Raw genomic sequence first — 16,373 nt, forward strand, 5'->3', positions numbered from 1 at the left:
AGTGATATATATATATTTCTGACACTCTAATTACTAGCAAAAATATACTTTTTAATTATAAAAACAGTATAATAGTTACGAAAAAATCTGTTAGATTATCGGAATTATATTTGTACAGAACTATAAAATTCCGAAAAAAGAAGTTAATTTTTTTTCCATTCATATTCAAAAATTTATTATCAATTAATTTTGTAAATTAACGGAATTTAAATAAATGCCAACTGTTTTGTTTAGATCTAAACATTTGCAAATAAGTGCAAATTTGAAAAATTATTATTTGGAAGATTTTACTTTTAACGCAGAAAAAGACACCGGTGTTTAGTGCTGTATTTCATAAATCATAAATTATTAAAACAATAAATATAATATTTTACACCTATTTCAATTTAAATTAATATAAAATAATGACAAAAGAATGAAAAAACATGCATAATAGAAATTTTGCAGCAAGGGATCAATAGACTATTTATAGACTTTATGGTAAACATACTTGAGTTTAATTCTTAGACATGCCATCACAATTTTGATTCTCTGCGGAGAAAGTGGCTTCCCTGCTTCGAGAAAATCGCATTTTAACTTGTATCGTAAGGCAAAACCAGTAGTCTTGTATTCTTAGATAGGGCAACGTTGTGTATCGGTGATATGGCAACTTTACCTATTTGCGAAATCGTCAGAGGGTAAACAATTTTGCAAATATGTTAACTCTAAAAAATATATAATGTCTAATCGAATTGAAGAAAAGAAATGTTTAGGTCATAAAAATCTTTTTAAATAATACTCAGTAAATATCAGATAGTCCTTAAGTTTATTTCTTTGCTTAACATTAACTTTAATCGAATGAATGTCTTTCTATTCCAGCACATAAAAATCTCGATGAAGTCCTATATATTACAAGAAATGACCTAATTAGAAACATGATTGCTGATATTTGATCGACCATAATCCTAAAAAATGATAAAGTTTGTTAAAGGTTATAGTTCATTTAGAAATTTTATCGCAGATACTTTACTTTTCATGCAAAAAATATTCCTAATTAAATGAAAAAATCAAACTTGGATTTTTACTGAAAACTGGAATAAGTACTTTGACTTCAATCAGGGACTGCTACGAGTTTTATTATAAACGAACTGATGAGGACTTAGATCAAAAGACTTCAGAAAGCTTTGAAACTTCTTTTGTCTTGAACAAGGCTATTTACACAAACGAGGATACTTTTTCCATTCTCCGGAAACTCCGGATTTCCGTCCAAAATCTATCAGCAGGAAGGAGCATTAAAGCTTCAATACTTTTCTTTTCTGAAAGTATCGAAAGCATGGGTTTTATATTCTTAATCTTCCACTTATGAAAAAAATGGAGTCATGGCATTTTGCTTAATATTTCTCAGAGAAAAAATATTAACGATGCAGCAGCGTCAGAGAGTTGAAAGGCTTTAAAAACGAAAAATATTTGCATATTGGAAGGCGATATCGTTTATAAGCCCTGCTATGGAATTCCTCTTTTCGAAAAGCCAGACTCTTTCAAATACTATTGATTTGATACTAATTTAAAATAAATATCCTATTGCAGATAGCAGTTCACATTTTTTAATATTTATTAAATTTTTTCGAGCCAATATTTAATTAAAGTTCCTTATTGCAGTAAAGTAGTTTAATTTTTAAATATTTATTGGCTTAGTTTTTGCTAAAAATTAATTATAAATATTCTGTTGCAATAAAGCAGTTTATATTTAATAATATTTATTAATTTTTTTCACGTTAAAATTTAATTTTAAATATCCTACTGCAGTAAAGTAATTTATTTTTACAGTATTTATTGAATTTGTTTGCGCTAATATTTCACTATAAATATCGTATTTCAATAATACAGTTTATATTTTAAGTATTTAATGAATTTGTTCGAACTAATATTTAATTAAAGTTCCTTATTGCTTTAAAGTAGTTTAATTTTTAAATATTTATTGACTTAGTTTTTGCTAAAAATTAATTATAAATATTCTGTTGCAATAAAGCAGTTTATATTTAATAATATTTATTAATTTTTTTCACGTTAAAATTTAATTTTAAATATCCTACTGCAGTAAAGTAATTTATTTTTACAGTATTTATTGAATTTGTTTGTGCTAATATTTCACTATAAATATCGTATTTCAATAATGCAGTTTATATTTTAGGTATTTAATGAATTTGTTCACTATACCATTTAATTTTAAATATCCTTTTGTAGTAAAGCTATTATATTTTGTAGTATTTATCAAATTTGTACGTGGTAGAATTTGATTCCCATCTTTAAATCACTTTCAAATACTCATTAGGAACACTTTTGGTACCTATTTAAAATAAATATGCTGATACAGTAAAGCAGTTTATATTTTACATTATTTATTATATTAGTTCTTGCTAACATTTAATTATGAATTTCATTATTGCAGTGAAGCAGTTAATGTTTTATAGTATTTATTGAATTTTATTTGTTAACGTTAATATTTAAATATAAATACCTAGTAGTTTATCTTAGTATAGTAGTTTATCCTTTTTTATTATTTATTGAATTCGTTCTCTCTTAAAATCAATTATAAATATTGTATTGCAATAAAGAATCATTTTATTGAATTTGTTTGTCCTATTTAACTATATCTTACTGCTGTTGATATTTTAAAGTATTTATTGAATTAGTTTATGCTCGTATTTAATTTCAAATATCTTTAACAGTAAAACTATTTCATTTTATATTTGTTGAAGTTGTTCTTGCTTACACTTAATTATAAATATGCTATTGCAGTAAAGCAGTAAATATTTTATAGCATTTATTAAAATTGATTTGTTTGTGGTAATATTTAATTATCAATACCTTGTAGCAGTAAAGCAGTTTAATTTTTTAAAATATTTATTGAATTCGTTCTCACTAAAAATTAAATATAAATATTCTTTTACATTGAAGTCCGGTGGCTGAGCGGTAGCGCTTTGCGCTGTCGTGCCACAGGTCCCTGGTTCGATCCTCGGGCTGGGCAAGGTTAACTCAGCCTTTCATCCCTTCAGTGGGTCGATAAATGAGTACCAAGCATGTTTGGGAACTAAACACTGGGGGTTCCATGTTTGGCTGACCACCTGATCGGAGCATCTGCTCCTGCACTCCAGAGCCTAAGGTGAAGAAAACTGAGATGGGCACAGTAGGCCTTGGTACTCTTTGGGCTGTCGCGCCGCTGAGTTTAGTTTATTCTTTTGCATTAAAGCATTATTATATTGAGTTTGTTTACACTCTTAGTTAACTTTAAATATTTTACATTCTACATTTTTAAGTATTTAATGAATTTGTTTATGATTCAATTTAGCTTTAAATATTCTTTTGCAGTAAAGCTATTATATTTTATTGCACTTATCGAATTTGTACGGACTAGGATTTAATTCAAATCTTCAAATCATTTTCAAAGATTATTTATTAGGAGAAATTTCGGTACCTATTTAAAATAAATATACTGGTACACTAAAGCAGTTTACATTTTTAATATTATTTTTTTCATAAGTTCTTGCTAGCATCTAATTATAAATATCCTGTTGCAGTATAGCAGTTAATATTTTATAGTATTTATTGAATTTGATTTAATCGTACTAATATTTAACTATAAATACCTTGTTGTAGTAAGGCAGTTTGTCTTTTATTAAAAAATACTTATTGAATTAGCTCCCTTAAAATCAATTATAAATATTCTATTACGAAAAAGCACCATTATATTGAATTCTCTTGCACTATTTTTTAAGTATTAATATCTTATAGTTGTAAAGCATTTTATGGAGTGTATTTTTTGATAACATTTAATTATAAATATCCTCTTGCAGCAAAGTTGTTTACGTAATATTATAGGATTCACTGAAATATCACTTAATTAAAGTGTTAATAATTTTCATTTAAAAGTAAACTGTCCATATCGTTGATAAAGTATGGAAAACCAAAATCTGACCAAATTGGAAAATATTTTTAGTTAGTAAATAATAAATATTAAGCAATATTTTAATAATATACAATACTATTATCCTATTTTAATCACTATAATATCACTCAACTGTTTTGATTTATATTAAACAATGTTCTTATGATTGAAAAATAAATCTAAAAATGATATATTTAATTGTCATGCTTATGGGAATATGAAATTAAGACTAATAACTCTACGGTATCCTGATCGGTTCATAGTGTTTAAATATCATCATAACGTATATGGAAATTATGTAAATGAATATCCTGCGTGACACAGATGTTTGAAACAACTTAATCTAAGGTTGAGGTTACTTGTCAAAGTGATGCATCAGTTTACAACTTGATAGAATTTGATGTATTATTTGATAATAATATTGCAGAGTAATAAATGAGAGCTGTAAAAAGACAGGTATTTATATATATATAGTATGAGAGATAAATTAAAATGATAAATCTTGATTATAATTTCATTTAGTGACAAAGTTAACCCATACCTATATATTTTATGTTTTGAATTGAAAAACTGGATAATGTTTTTTAATTAACATTATGTTAGTTGCTAAACCTTAGTTATGGTAAATAGGTTTATGATGAGAAAAAAAATTATAACCCACATTTGTATTTCTGTAAATTTAACTGAAAAAATTCCGGATCAAATTGCAGAAGAAAGTAACGGCACTCAGGTAGCCAGTACTTTTTACCGTTTAAATTTGATTTTACAAACACATGTTACGGAACAAAAACTTTGATAAACCAAGCTTTTTTCTGCAATTACAGTAAAATCCCTGAATCTCTAATTAAATAAATATTACTGTTAAAATTACTGTTAAGTATTTTACTGTAAGAATGGATTTTACGGATGATGCCCGCATACTGTCGGTACATTATACCGTAATTTAATCAGGAATTTTTTACAGTATAGCCTATGTTAGTAGTTTAAGAAGGTAGGCATATAGTATACAATAGTATATATCTCGAAATAATAATTTCTGATTATAATTCCGCCCAATGATTGGCTTTTTAAGTACTAATACATTTTATAGTTTGACTTGCACACCTGAGTTAGATTATGTAGTTAATATTGCCTATTAGTTAAGTTTAAAAATCAGACACAAAAACAAACTTTTCCAAATGAATATATTTTTATCAGTATAAATTTATTTAGGAAACTTTTTTTCAATGAAGATTTTGCGGATCAAAAGTGATAACCGCATTTTGTATAATAACAATATATAATGATAGCTAAAGAGATGACATGCCTTTACCATGCATAGTTAAAAAAAATGACAATTCCTGATTATATTTCTATGATGACTTTCCATTTAAATGCTAAAATGTTTTGAATTACAAACCTAAAGCACATTGCCTAGAAAAAAAATTTTATTGATTTTTTTGAGGATCATATCTTATTGCAGTTGTAAACTTTAGTGTTACTGAATAAAAAACATGCACTGTAAAAAATTCCAATAAAATTTATTTTTACGGGAATATACTGCGGAACAAAAAATCTAATATACCGTAGTTTTTCCAGTAATAAGTACTGTAAAAAACACTGAATAACTCTAATTAAATAAATGTTACATTAAAAATTATTGTATAATATTTTACTGTAACAATGGAATTTATGGTAAAATGGATTTTGCGGATGATGCGCAAAAAGTACCGAGACTTTATACCCTAATTTGATCAAGAATTTTTTACAAGGTTGGTGACTGCTACTTTACACAAAGCAGTAAGTATAAAAGAGCAATCTTAGTGTTTTCAGCACCAGAAACTATCCCTGAGTTTTGGTGCAGTAGAACACCACTTTAGTGCAACGCAATCGCCACCATTATTGGTGATCAGATGCAAGAATGTTTTTTAAATTGTTCAGAAAAACTGATACTCCTGAAAAGTAATCCAAGGAAACTTAAGTTTTAAAATATTACTTGATGAACATATTGCTGAAGTGGTAAGATATTACTTAATTTGTTTCAAAAATATACAAATTGGAAATAACAGTCGACAAGTTTTAAGCGTTGAAAAGCAGGAGCAGATTTTACGAGAATTGCAAATCTTAAAAAAATAGACATTTTCTCAGCGCTTGTAACATTTCGACTGTTGTTTCCAATTGCGTATTTTCGGAAGCTAATGAAGTTTTTAATGAAGCTACTGATAATTATATTTATGAACTCTGATTGTCCTTTCTCAGTTTTTTCTCCTGTCTTTTGCTGGCTATTTCCTTTTCAATTTCGTCCCGCAGTGGACTGATCATTAATAAACGGTTCCCAGCAGATCACCGAAGTCTAGCATCACTGACTGCGGTCAATGTGCGGGTGGGTGACCACTTGGATCAGTCTGCGTAGGGAGCAAGGGTGTGCGGTATTGGTCCTCGTTTAACTGTTCTACCGTGAAGTGCCCGACTTCACGTGTAGGTCGTCAGGCTACCGAAGCGGGGGTGCCATCCCCTCTACAGAGGATCAAAATTGTGATGGAACATCTTCGGATCATCCTCAGGGATGTTTCCCTGACGGTCGCCAATAGCCCATTGTGCAGCTCTAGTGCGACATAAATTAACTACAACAGCAACAACAATTTGCGTCCTTTCGGAAGCGAATGAAGTTTTTAACCAAGCTACTGATAATTATATTTATGAACTCTGATTGTCCTTTCTCAGTTTTTCTACGGTCTTCTGCTTTTTATTTCCTTTTGAATTTTAGCCGACCAGATGGTCGAGCGGTCAGCGTACCTGACTGTGAAGCCAATGGTTGCGGGTTTGAATCCCGCTCACGGCATGGATGTTTCTCTCTCTCTGTATTGTTCTGTGATGTGTGAATGTGGCCTACCCTGTAAACGGGTGTGGGAGTGTTTCGTGGGTAATGTGTTGCTCGCCTCCATGACTTAGGTTCGCAGGTGCCCACTGGGTAACGATAAATGAGCAATACTGCCGACATCTTCCGAGGTGAACAAAAGTTCAGTGCCTGCCGTAGAAACAAAAATCTTTTTCAATTTCAAGACTTACTATTTCAATTAACGCTTTTGTTTCTTTAGTATTTCTTAAAAACTCGATTATGTGGTTAATGGTTTCTTTTTCTTGTGGGTGCTTTAATTTCAGCTGTTAAGTACTACTTTTCTGTTCCTTAAAATCAGGTAAACCCCATGATTGGGTGCGGATGATACCTTTGTGTTACCATACTTCATACCTTAAGAGGCTTTTTTTTTCGTTACCGAGCTCAACTGTCAAAGGATTGAGACGTTAAGGGGTAATATTAAATATGCTTCGATTCATCTTAGCAATATAAGGTCGTTAACCGATCCTAATCGGAGTAACATAGCAAGCAGTTTTTAAAAAAAATTTCAGTAGATTTTCTTCTGAAAAAATAATAATTATAGAATTCTGTAAATAAGTATTTATAGAATGGTAGTTTAGCATTATAATTTTTTTTTTGCTGTTTGAGGAACATCTTTGATTTTTCAATAATTTTATTTAAAATATCTCTTCAGTATTATCCAATTGGTGTTTCGTCAGTTTAATCAGTAAAAAGAAAATATTTTAAAAAATTCAAGAGCAAGTGATTGCTCAATATTAAACTACTTATCCGAAATTACTAAAAAACATCTTCAATCTTTCAGTTTTTTAAAAAAAAAACTATAAATATTCTAGAGAACATCAAGCATTTTTTTCTCCCACTCAAGAAAGACAAGGTCCATAAGTACCATAAAGTACCCTAAGTACCATAAATTGATACTGTGTTAAGAGTTTTTGCCTAAGAATTAAAACCATACAGCGAAAACAAAATTCAAAATTTTAATAAAGTTCAAAATGGCGTGGAAAGATATCTCTGAAGATACTATACTTATGCACATAAACTTCGATCCCCGTATTCACCACATAAAATTCGATTCCAGTATTCACCACATAAAATTTGATTCCAGTATTCACCACATAAAATTCGATTCCAGTATTTACCACATAAAATTCGATTCCAGTGTTTACCACTTAAAATTTGATTCCAGTATTCACCACATGAAATTCAATTCCAGTGCTCTCACCACATAAACTTCGATCCCCGTATTCACCACATAAAATTCGATTCCAGTGTTCACCACATAAAATTCGATCCCCGTGTTCACCACATAAAATTCGATTCCAGTGTTCACCACATAAAATTCGATTCGATTCGATAGCGTTAGTCTCTCTTTCCTTACATGTTACTCTCATATGGGACATAAGTTAGATTTTCAAGAGAAAATAAGAAAAAAAATTAAAGAAGCACTTGACTTGAAATACAACACTTTATCACTTTAAAAAATGTGCAATGCGCAAAAAAAGGACCGCTTGGAATAACTTTTAATCTAATGATCAGATTTTCACGTTCTAAGACTCCCTCCTAATGGCTTAAGGAGGGGTTACCTCAAATATCCTAATTACTAAGTGTAGACGATATTTTAAGCTACGAAATCAGACACTAAAACGTACCTTTTCTGAATAAACATACTTATTTTTCGGCTGATTCAGATTTCTGACTCCCAAAATATAGGGGGTGGTAGCAATCTGGGAAACACTGTCCCAATGGTTTGGTCATGAGAGCACTCCAAAGATTGTTCCCCATAATTTTATATATTTGCTTATTTCGTTATATCTCGTGAACTTTTTAAGCGAATTGGAAAAATTTTACTCAGAATCATTAAATTTTCCAAAGATAATTCCCTGCAAAAAATAAATTTATGTAAAAATTTATTTTATTTAAGGATGGTTCTAGGAGCTTCACTACACCAGGAAGTATCCTTGATTTTGGTGCAGTTGAACTTTTAGTTGCCACCCATTTTGGTGTTCAGATACGCAAACTTTTTTCTACAGTGTACGTATTTTGTTTTAAAATTTTTCTTAATTTCTGTTTGTGGAAACATATCTATTTTAAGTCATCGAGAACATTTATGTTCGATATTACGCATCATATCAATTATTTCAAGAAAAAAAATGACATTCACGGAAATATGATGAAATAATAAAATTTACATTAATGACTGACTTCCAGTACATTTGAATAACTACCAGGGTTAGTTGAAAGTCATAAGTAAATGTACTAAAGATTCTAGTCACAGAACACATTTAAATAACTGCTGATGCATCAAATAATTTATTTGAAAGAAGATAAAATTCAAGGAAATATGATGAAATAATGAAATTTACATTAATGACTTCCTATACATTTGAATAACTACTAGGGTTAGTTGAAAGTCATAAGAAAATGTACTAAATATTCCAGTCACATTTGAATAACCGTTGACGTATCAAATCATTTATTTGAAAGAAGATAAAATTCAAGAAGTATGATGAAATAATAAAAATTACAATAATGACTTCCAATACATTTGAATAACTACTAGGATTAGTTGAAAGTCATAAGAAAATGTACTAAAGATTCTAGTCACAGAGCACATTTAAATAACTGTTGATCAATCTTTCTTTTATCGTCAAATCATCAAATCATTTATTTGAAAGAAGATAAAATTCAAGGAAATATGACGAAGTAATGAAATTTACATTAATGACTTCCTATACATTTGAATAACTACTAGGATTGGTTGAAAGTCATAAAAAAATGTACTAAAGATTCTAGTCACAGAACACATTTAAATAACTGCTGATCAATCTTTCTTTTATCATCAAATCATTTATTTGAGAGAAGATAAAATTTAAGGAAATATGATGAAATAATGAAATTTTCATTAATGACTTCCTATACATTTGAATAACTACTAGGGTTGGTTGAAACTCATGAGATAACGTAATAAAGATTCAAATAAAAGAAGTATACGTCCCGCGCACGTTTGTATGCCGCTCTAAACGCTATTGGTTGGATAGCACAGTTCCTGAAAACTTAAAAGACTGCTAACTAGGCACTCAACAAGTTGGCTGCGCAAAGGGGAGGGCCGAAGGTGCCGCCACCTACGATTCGGGAAGATATTTGGGCAGTAGCTCCGATGAAATCTGTCGGGTACAGAGGCAAGAATGATCTTTCTGCAGTAGCATGGTTGCAGATCAGCTCAAACAATTTTATACAGCTGGTCATCTTTCAAACAGTGACATTATACTTAAATCTCAATAAGAGGTAAGTTTTTGTCAATGCATGCTCTAAATTTGGAGTGTATTGCAATATTTCTTTGCTTATTTAATAAATATGTAATAAAATTTTAATTAAAGTGCGACGAAAAACATATTTTAATTAATAGTTTTAAATGGATCTTAAGAAAAAATTATGAAACTTTAACTTTGAATCTGGATGGATTTTTTAAAAAAAATTAATTTTATAAAAAAATATATTTTTAAAATAGATTTAATAGATAGATTAAAATAGATTAAAGAAATAGACTTCTGAAAAATTAGTTTTTTATTTCTAATTTATATTTTTCTTTAAAAAAATGCAAAATTTAAATTAAAGCTTTATTGTTTAATCATAAAAGTTTTACATTCATGAGGAGAATTTTTTTTTCTTTTGCTATTAAAAACTGTAAACTTTCTGGTGATATATTAAAAAGATGAAAGCGAGTTATCAATTAAAATTAAATTGGAATTGTCTTTTAAATATGTTGCATTTCTTTATTTCGTAACTCTATTTAAAAATAAGTTTTGCCCTAAAACTTCAGAAACTACAAGAAGAAAAAAACAATCAATTCGTTTATTTGCTTTAAGATAAAGCTACAAATTTCGCATATGAAAAGCTTTATTTTTTTTTGTTTTCTTAAGAGTTTATTTTTGAAAGTTTTTAAAACAGATTTAATTAACCATTGTTATTTTCAAAATTAATTTAAAAAATAAAAAAAAAATTAAATAAAGCAAGATCGTAGAAATACATTATAAAAATTTCACGATTGCTAAAGCTAAAAACAAATAATTTTTAATATTTAAGAAACGGAAATTTCTGGATGGTTTCTGAACTATTTATAAATTAATTGATCGTTATTGGTCAATATTATATGATCGTTATTGACCAATTAATAATTATTTTTAAGTTTATATAATTCTATAACTCTATTCTTTCAAGAAAAAGTTATAAAATTTGTGAATGAATAGAATTTCTATTTTTCCTTGTTTTGATAATTCATTGTTTTTTATCAGTGAGTCTTAGGATAATATGTTTTTCCTGTTTTATTCACGTGCATTTTTTCTTTTAATTGAAGAATATTTTTCCTTCGAAGTTAAAAATTTCAGATGTAAACTTAAATGTTCTTTTTTTGTATTGAAAATACTAATTTTTTAAATTTTTGGAAAAAATGAAAGAAAAATAATTTATATAAAAAAATATTAGGATATCAGTATCCGTTTTTCTTAATTATTCAAGTGTTTTTTTAAAAATAATTAGCATGTTTGTATGTTTAGTTTGCATACAAAACCTATGCAAGATTCTCTCTCTCTACATATATACAATTATATTTATATTAACGCCAGTTTGTTTAATATTTCAAAATGGTTCAAATGATGATTATAAACTGCATTTATATTATAAATAATTTATAGTTTATTTAATTGCTTATCCGGTTAATTTATTTTAGTTAGATACGCTGAATTTCTTTTTAATTGTCTTTCGTAGCTTTTGAAATCTCTTATCTTTATTGAAAAATCAATATGTTTTCTCTTGTATTATTCATAGACGAACAACCATAGCATAAAAGGGCAAAAGTTGTTAACAAGCTCTGTTTCCACAATCGCAGTTTTTTTTTATTTATTTATTAAAGTAATTATTAGGAGTTGATATGCATAACATTGTTGTGAGATATATGAAGTAAGCTCAAAACTAATTTGCTTTATTTTTTTTCCAATTTAATCCAATTTTTAAGATTATTTTTTTCTTTGCATTCGAAACCGTTTCTCAGATTAATAATAAAATTTTTTTGGAATGAATATAATTATGAAATTCTTTATGACTAATGTATTTAAACAGCCTGTAAGTTTAGCTAAATTGATAACAAATTTCATATTTTAAAATGGAGAAATGGAGATTAAATGCAATTTTTATTGGATTGAAAGCTACAAAAATTATAGTACATGATTGTATCACTTTCAAATAAAAATAAATAAATAAATAAAGACAAAACTTAAAAGAAGATTCAATATCTTAAATTGACATCGATCAGAAAACTGGAAAAAAAAGTTTTGTTTTAAAATTTTTTAATATAAGTTTTTATTATAAATTTCTTTTAAATAAATTTCGCTTTGAGATTTAAGTCAGTATTGTTTGAAAGTAGTATTGTTGATCTTTATAGTTTTCTGTACTGAAAGTTGATTTTCTCGTAATTCAGATAAAATCTTAGATATTAAAAAAAAACTCATTTAAGCGATGTTTTTTTCTCCTATTTAAGTGAGTAATAAATATACGTTTTTGCAAACTTTTTCGGAGAACGCGTTCTGTATGTAATCATTACATTGCTTAGATTAGTTGACTTATAAAAACAAAAGAGGACCAAAAAAAGTAGGTTCTTCATAGCATTTTATTTTATGAGGTGCAAGTTTTTGTTAAAAAAATTAATAATAATCAAATAGTTATTGAAAAGCTAGTGCATTTTAAAACGCTTCTAATTCCGTCGAAATTGGTCCAAAAATATGCTAAATAATAATAAAAAAAATAATAAAGCGCATGTAATAATAAAAAAAATAATAAAGCGCATGCTCGATAACTCCATTATCTTTTATCCTGCTTACTTAAGAAATGAAATGCCAATTAAATTTTTCTTGTTCTTGAACAAAGTAATGGCCAGGAGCTATTCATTCAAACGTTGTACGTTTTTGTGATATGTTTTAAAAATTAGGTTGATCATGAGAGGAATCTACTCTTAATATACGAAAGTACTGTTACTAAACCTAAACTGCTTATTTTTGTTCTTTCTAGCTGCTTGTTATTTTTTTATTTCAAAAGCAGCACTAATTCTTTTTTCTTACTAAACATGGTCTGTCAGAAAAGTAATAATACTGATTTTATTGTGAAATTTGTTCACACCTCATCTTGTCTAGCCCCTTTATAATCAGAGAAATTGTGCGCAGTTGCACAATTGTCTCAAATAGAGACGCGGTGACTCAATGGATAGAGCTTTCGCCTTCCTATGAGGTAAACCGGATTTGAATCCCGGGGATGGGTGGTCGATAAAACTCCGCATCAGGCTCGCACCGACCACAGTTCTAACATAAAATATCCTCAGTGATAGATCATAGGATAGAGTCCCCTTGCCATCAGACCAACTATGGTAAGTTTTCGTGGTTTTCCTCTCTATGTAACGCAAATGCTGCTTAGTTAAATCAAAAAGTCTTCCACGAAGGCAAATTTCTCCCAATACTTGATCCAGGAGTTCCTTTGTCTTCTGGATGGGGTTCAAAATTACAAGGCTACGGAGCTGAATATTATTATTCATAAGCCCCAAAAACTGCGTTCTCCTTACTATGAAGTGATCCGGGTTCGAATCTCGGCAGTTGCTGGTCGATTCAAATTCCGCACCCGGATCGCACAGATCACAGTGTTGACGCAAAATATCCTCAGTGGTAGAAGGATCATGGGTTAGTGTCCGCTTGCCATCAGGTTAAACGTGGGAAGTTTTCGTGGTTTTCCTCTTCATGTAACTAAAATGTGGGAGAGTTCCATCAAAAAGTCATCCACGAAGGCAAATTTCTTTCATTACTTGATCCAGGAGTTTCCTTATCTTCTTGATTTGGTTCAAACTTTCATGGCTACGGAGTTAGTAGTCGTAAACCCAAAATTAGGTCGATTGTTCAAAGACGGTTTTATTTATGTGTATATTTATATATATATTTAAAAGACTCACTTTTGACTCCAGCTAGCCTCCCATACAGTGCACTACGTCACTTTTATAATTATTCCATGAGGACCTTTGGTAATGATTGTTGAAGCGACGAATTTTGCCGGTGGCACAAGGTAGTTTTTGAAATTCTGCGAAAAGGTCAGTGAGGAAAATCTCTCAGAAAAGCCATCAACGACTGTCACCGACGAAAATTTGAGAAACTCGTTTGAGTTCCAGAACTCACTTCGTCTTATGAGAGTTAGTCTGATGGCACAGAAAATAGAAGTGAGATCCGAAATCGTAGATTGGAAACTGTCACAACTAGTCTTGCAACTTCTTGCTATGACTCGTTTCCTGATATATTTAAAGACCTCAAGTGGCTCCTTCAGACTTGATATTACAATATTTGAAGACACTCATTGAAAGACTTCAATTTATATGATTCGCTTCAATATTTAACATTTTTCATACGTAAAATATTAAATAGTTTAAATCCTCAAAAGTTAAAATTTTTTTTATCTTTTTGATCGGCTATTGTTTATTCAAAGAAAGCACGTCTTGGTCAAATATTTTATTTTTAATTTAACAAGGTTAAAGTGATCTGCATTAAAGACTGGCATTCAAAATGTGAAAACCTTGTCATTAAATCGAGAGTTTTTCTTAAAACTATTTTACATTTGTCCTCAGTAATTTTAATTTAAACAACTAAACACATAAAGTGCTAATAATGTTTCTAGTGCTAATAATTTTTTCTGCTAATCTCATTTCATTTACTGTTTTCCAACTTGGAAAATCTATTTTATCTCTTGTAGGGTAAGTTTAGGGTGGATGGTCATAATTTCTTTCAAATTGAAATGAAAATACTTAGAATACAAGAAACGTTTATGTAGGTATGAAATTCTCATACACAAATTTAATACATTTTATGCCGGAAAAAAACGAAATATTGAGGACAAAATGATAGAAATATTGAGTGAAATTAAAATAAAAAGTGGCTTTATCTCCTTAATGTCGAGGTGAGATGGCCATTTTATAAAAATTGAAGTTAAAATATGGACAATAACATATTTCATGCAGTTATCATAAAAAACCTTCAATAAACGGTAAGAAATGAATTTTGTCTTAAAAGTCGTGTAAAAAGAATCCAATAAACAAATTCTAATATACCTTTTTAATTAATCACTTTCGAAATAAAAAACTTAATAAAATTTTTGGCAATGGTTCTCAGAGTTTTTTCATGTTTTATGAGCCTTTGCATGCAACTTACACACCTCATGCAGTCACGGGTTTAGTTGTTGTATATTATTCTTAACCACTGCTAGCACGCTAATATTTATCAAAGTCTGAGTGTGTATAATTGGATAATATGTAGGGTCCTGTTGAGTTATAGAATTATTTTGGATAATATATTAGATCTGTTGAATCGGAATAGAATATGCAGAGTTCGTGTGATTCTTAAAAATTTAAATAAAAAGCTTTCAATATTTTATATTTTATTTTTTAACCGTCGTTTTTGGGGCACCGCAATTTTTGGGTTTACGATTACCAATGTTTAACTACTTAGTATTGTAATTTTGAACCCAATCCAGAAGACAAGGGAATTCTGGATCGAGTATTGGAAGAAATTTTGCCTTTTGGATGGAGCCAACTCGCATTTGCGTTAAGTAGAGAGGAAAACCACGAGAACCTCCCACGGTTAGCCTGACGCAGGGGGACTCTAACCCATGATCCGATTACCACTGAGGATATTTCAACTCAGTACCGTTCCCTTTTTTTGACAAAATATTTGTGTTTTAAATATAAAACAATTTTAATATGCACTAAATTATTTTTGATCGTTTTTAATGAAAAATATAATATTTTATTTAAAATATAAAAAATTTTGGAATATTTTTTTCTTTGAAAAATAACCTTTCATTATTTTATCAAGCCATTTCAAAATATTTTGCTTAAGAAATAATATTTTGGTCTTGTAAGATATATTTTCATGATACTTTTTTTTAAAATTATAATATTTTTGTATTATATGGAGCCTTTTGGAGTTTTTAGAAAAATAATGTACGAATATTATGCAAAAATTTCGTATTAGATTTTATTATGCGTATTTTATTTTAGTTTGTAATCAAAACCGTTTCTGACTTTTTGAAAGATGACGCAAAAGAAGTCGTGATAAAATATTGTAATTTTTTCTTCATACTTTGTAAAATATTGTAATTTTATCATGATACCTCAGAGCATGGCATAGAAACAATTTATTCGGTTAGATTTACTTTTCAGTTTAATACTTTTTACTAAATGTGAGTAAATAAAAACTATAATTTCGAAAATCAGAATTCCCGGTAAATATTTTCCATTCAAACGGAAATATTACGGAATGAGTAGTTAAAGTTCTGTATATTTTGGTTATATTATGTTTTATTTCTTTTTCTTATCAGAAATATCACTACCTTACAGTACGATAATCTTAGAAATGTTTTATCTCCTTAACATAAATAAATGACGTAACATAATTTCTCCATAACATAAATAGCATAGAAACACAAATAAATAGCTTTTATTATGTTCCGGGAAAGCGGGTATGCCTATATCTTAGGGAATAATAACGTTTCTGAGTCATTTTTTGAACGTTA

General features: G+C 28.9%; 1 protein-coding gene across 2 annotated transcripts in view; it reads left to right on the top strand.

The window, feature by feature from the left end:
• Nucleotides 1-9,906: 9,906 nt before the first annotated feature.
• LOC107439647 (5-hydroxytryptamine receptor-like) overlaps nucleotides 9,907-16,373 on the top strand; it is a 482,335-nt gene continuing 475,868 nt past the window's right edge. Inside the window, exon 1 of one of the 2 annotated variants that reach the window (XM_071188193.1) lies at nucleotides 9,907-10,067. The gene's annotated coding sequence lies outside the window, so the exon portion shown is untranslated. The remainder of the gene's footprint in view (nucleotides 10,068-16,373) is intronic. The other variant, XM_071188195.1, reaches the window with a different exon arrangement.

The sequence above is a fragment of the Parasteatoda tepidariorum genome, chromosome X2 (assembly GCF_043381705.1).
Source record: "Parasteatoda tepidariorum isolate YZ-2023 chromosome X2, CAS_Ptep_4.0, whole genome shotgun sequence".
Taxonomy (NCBI): Eukaryota; Metazoa; Arthropoda; class Arachnida; order Araneae; family Theridiidae; genus Parasteatoda; species Parasteatoda tepidariorum.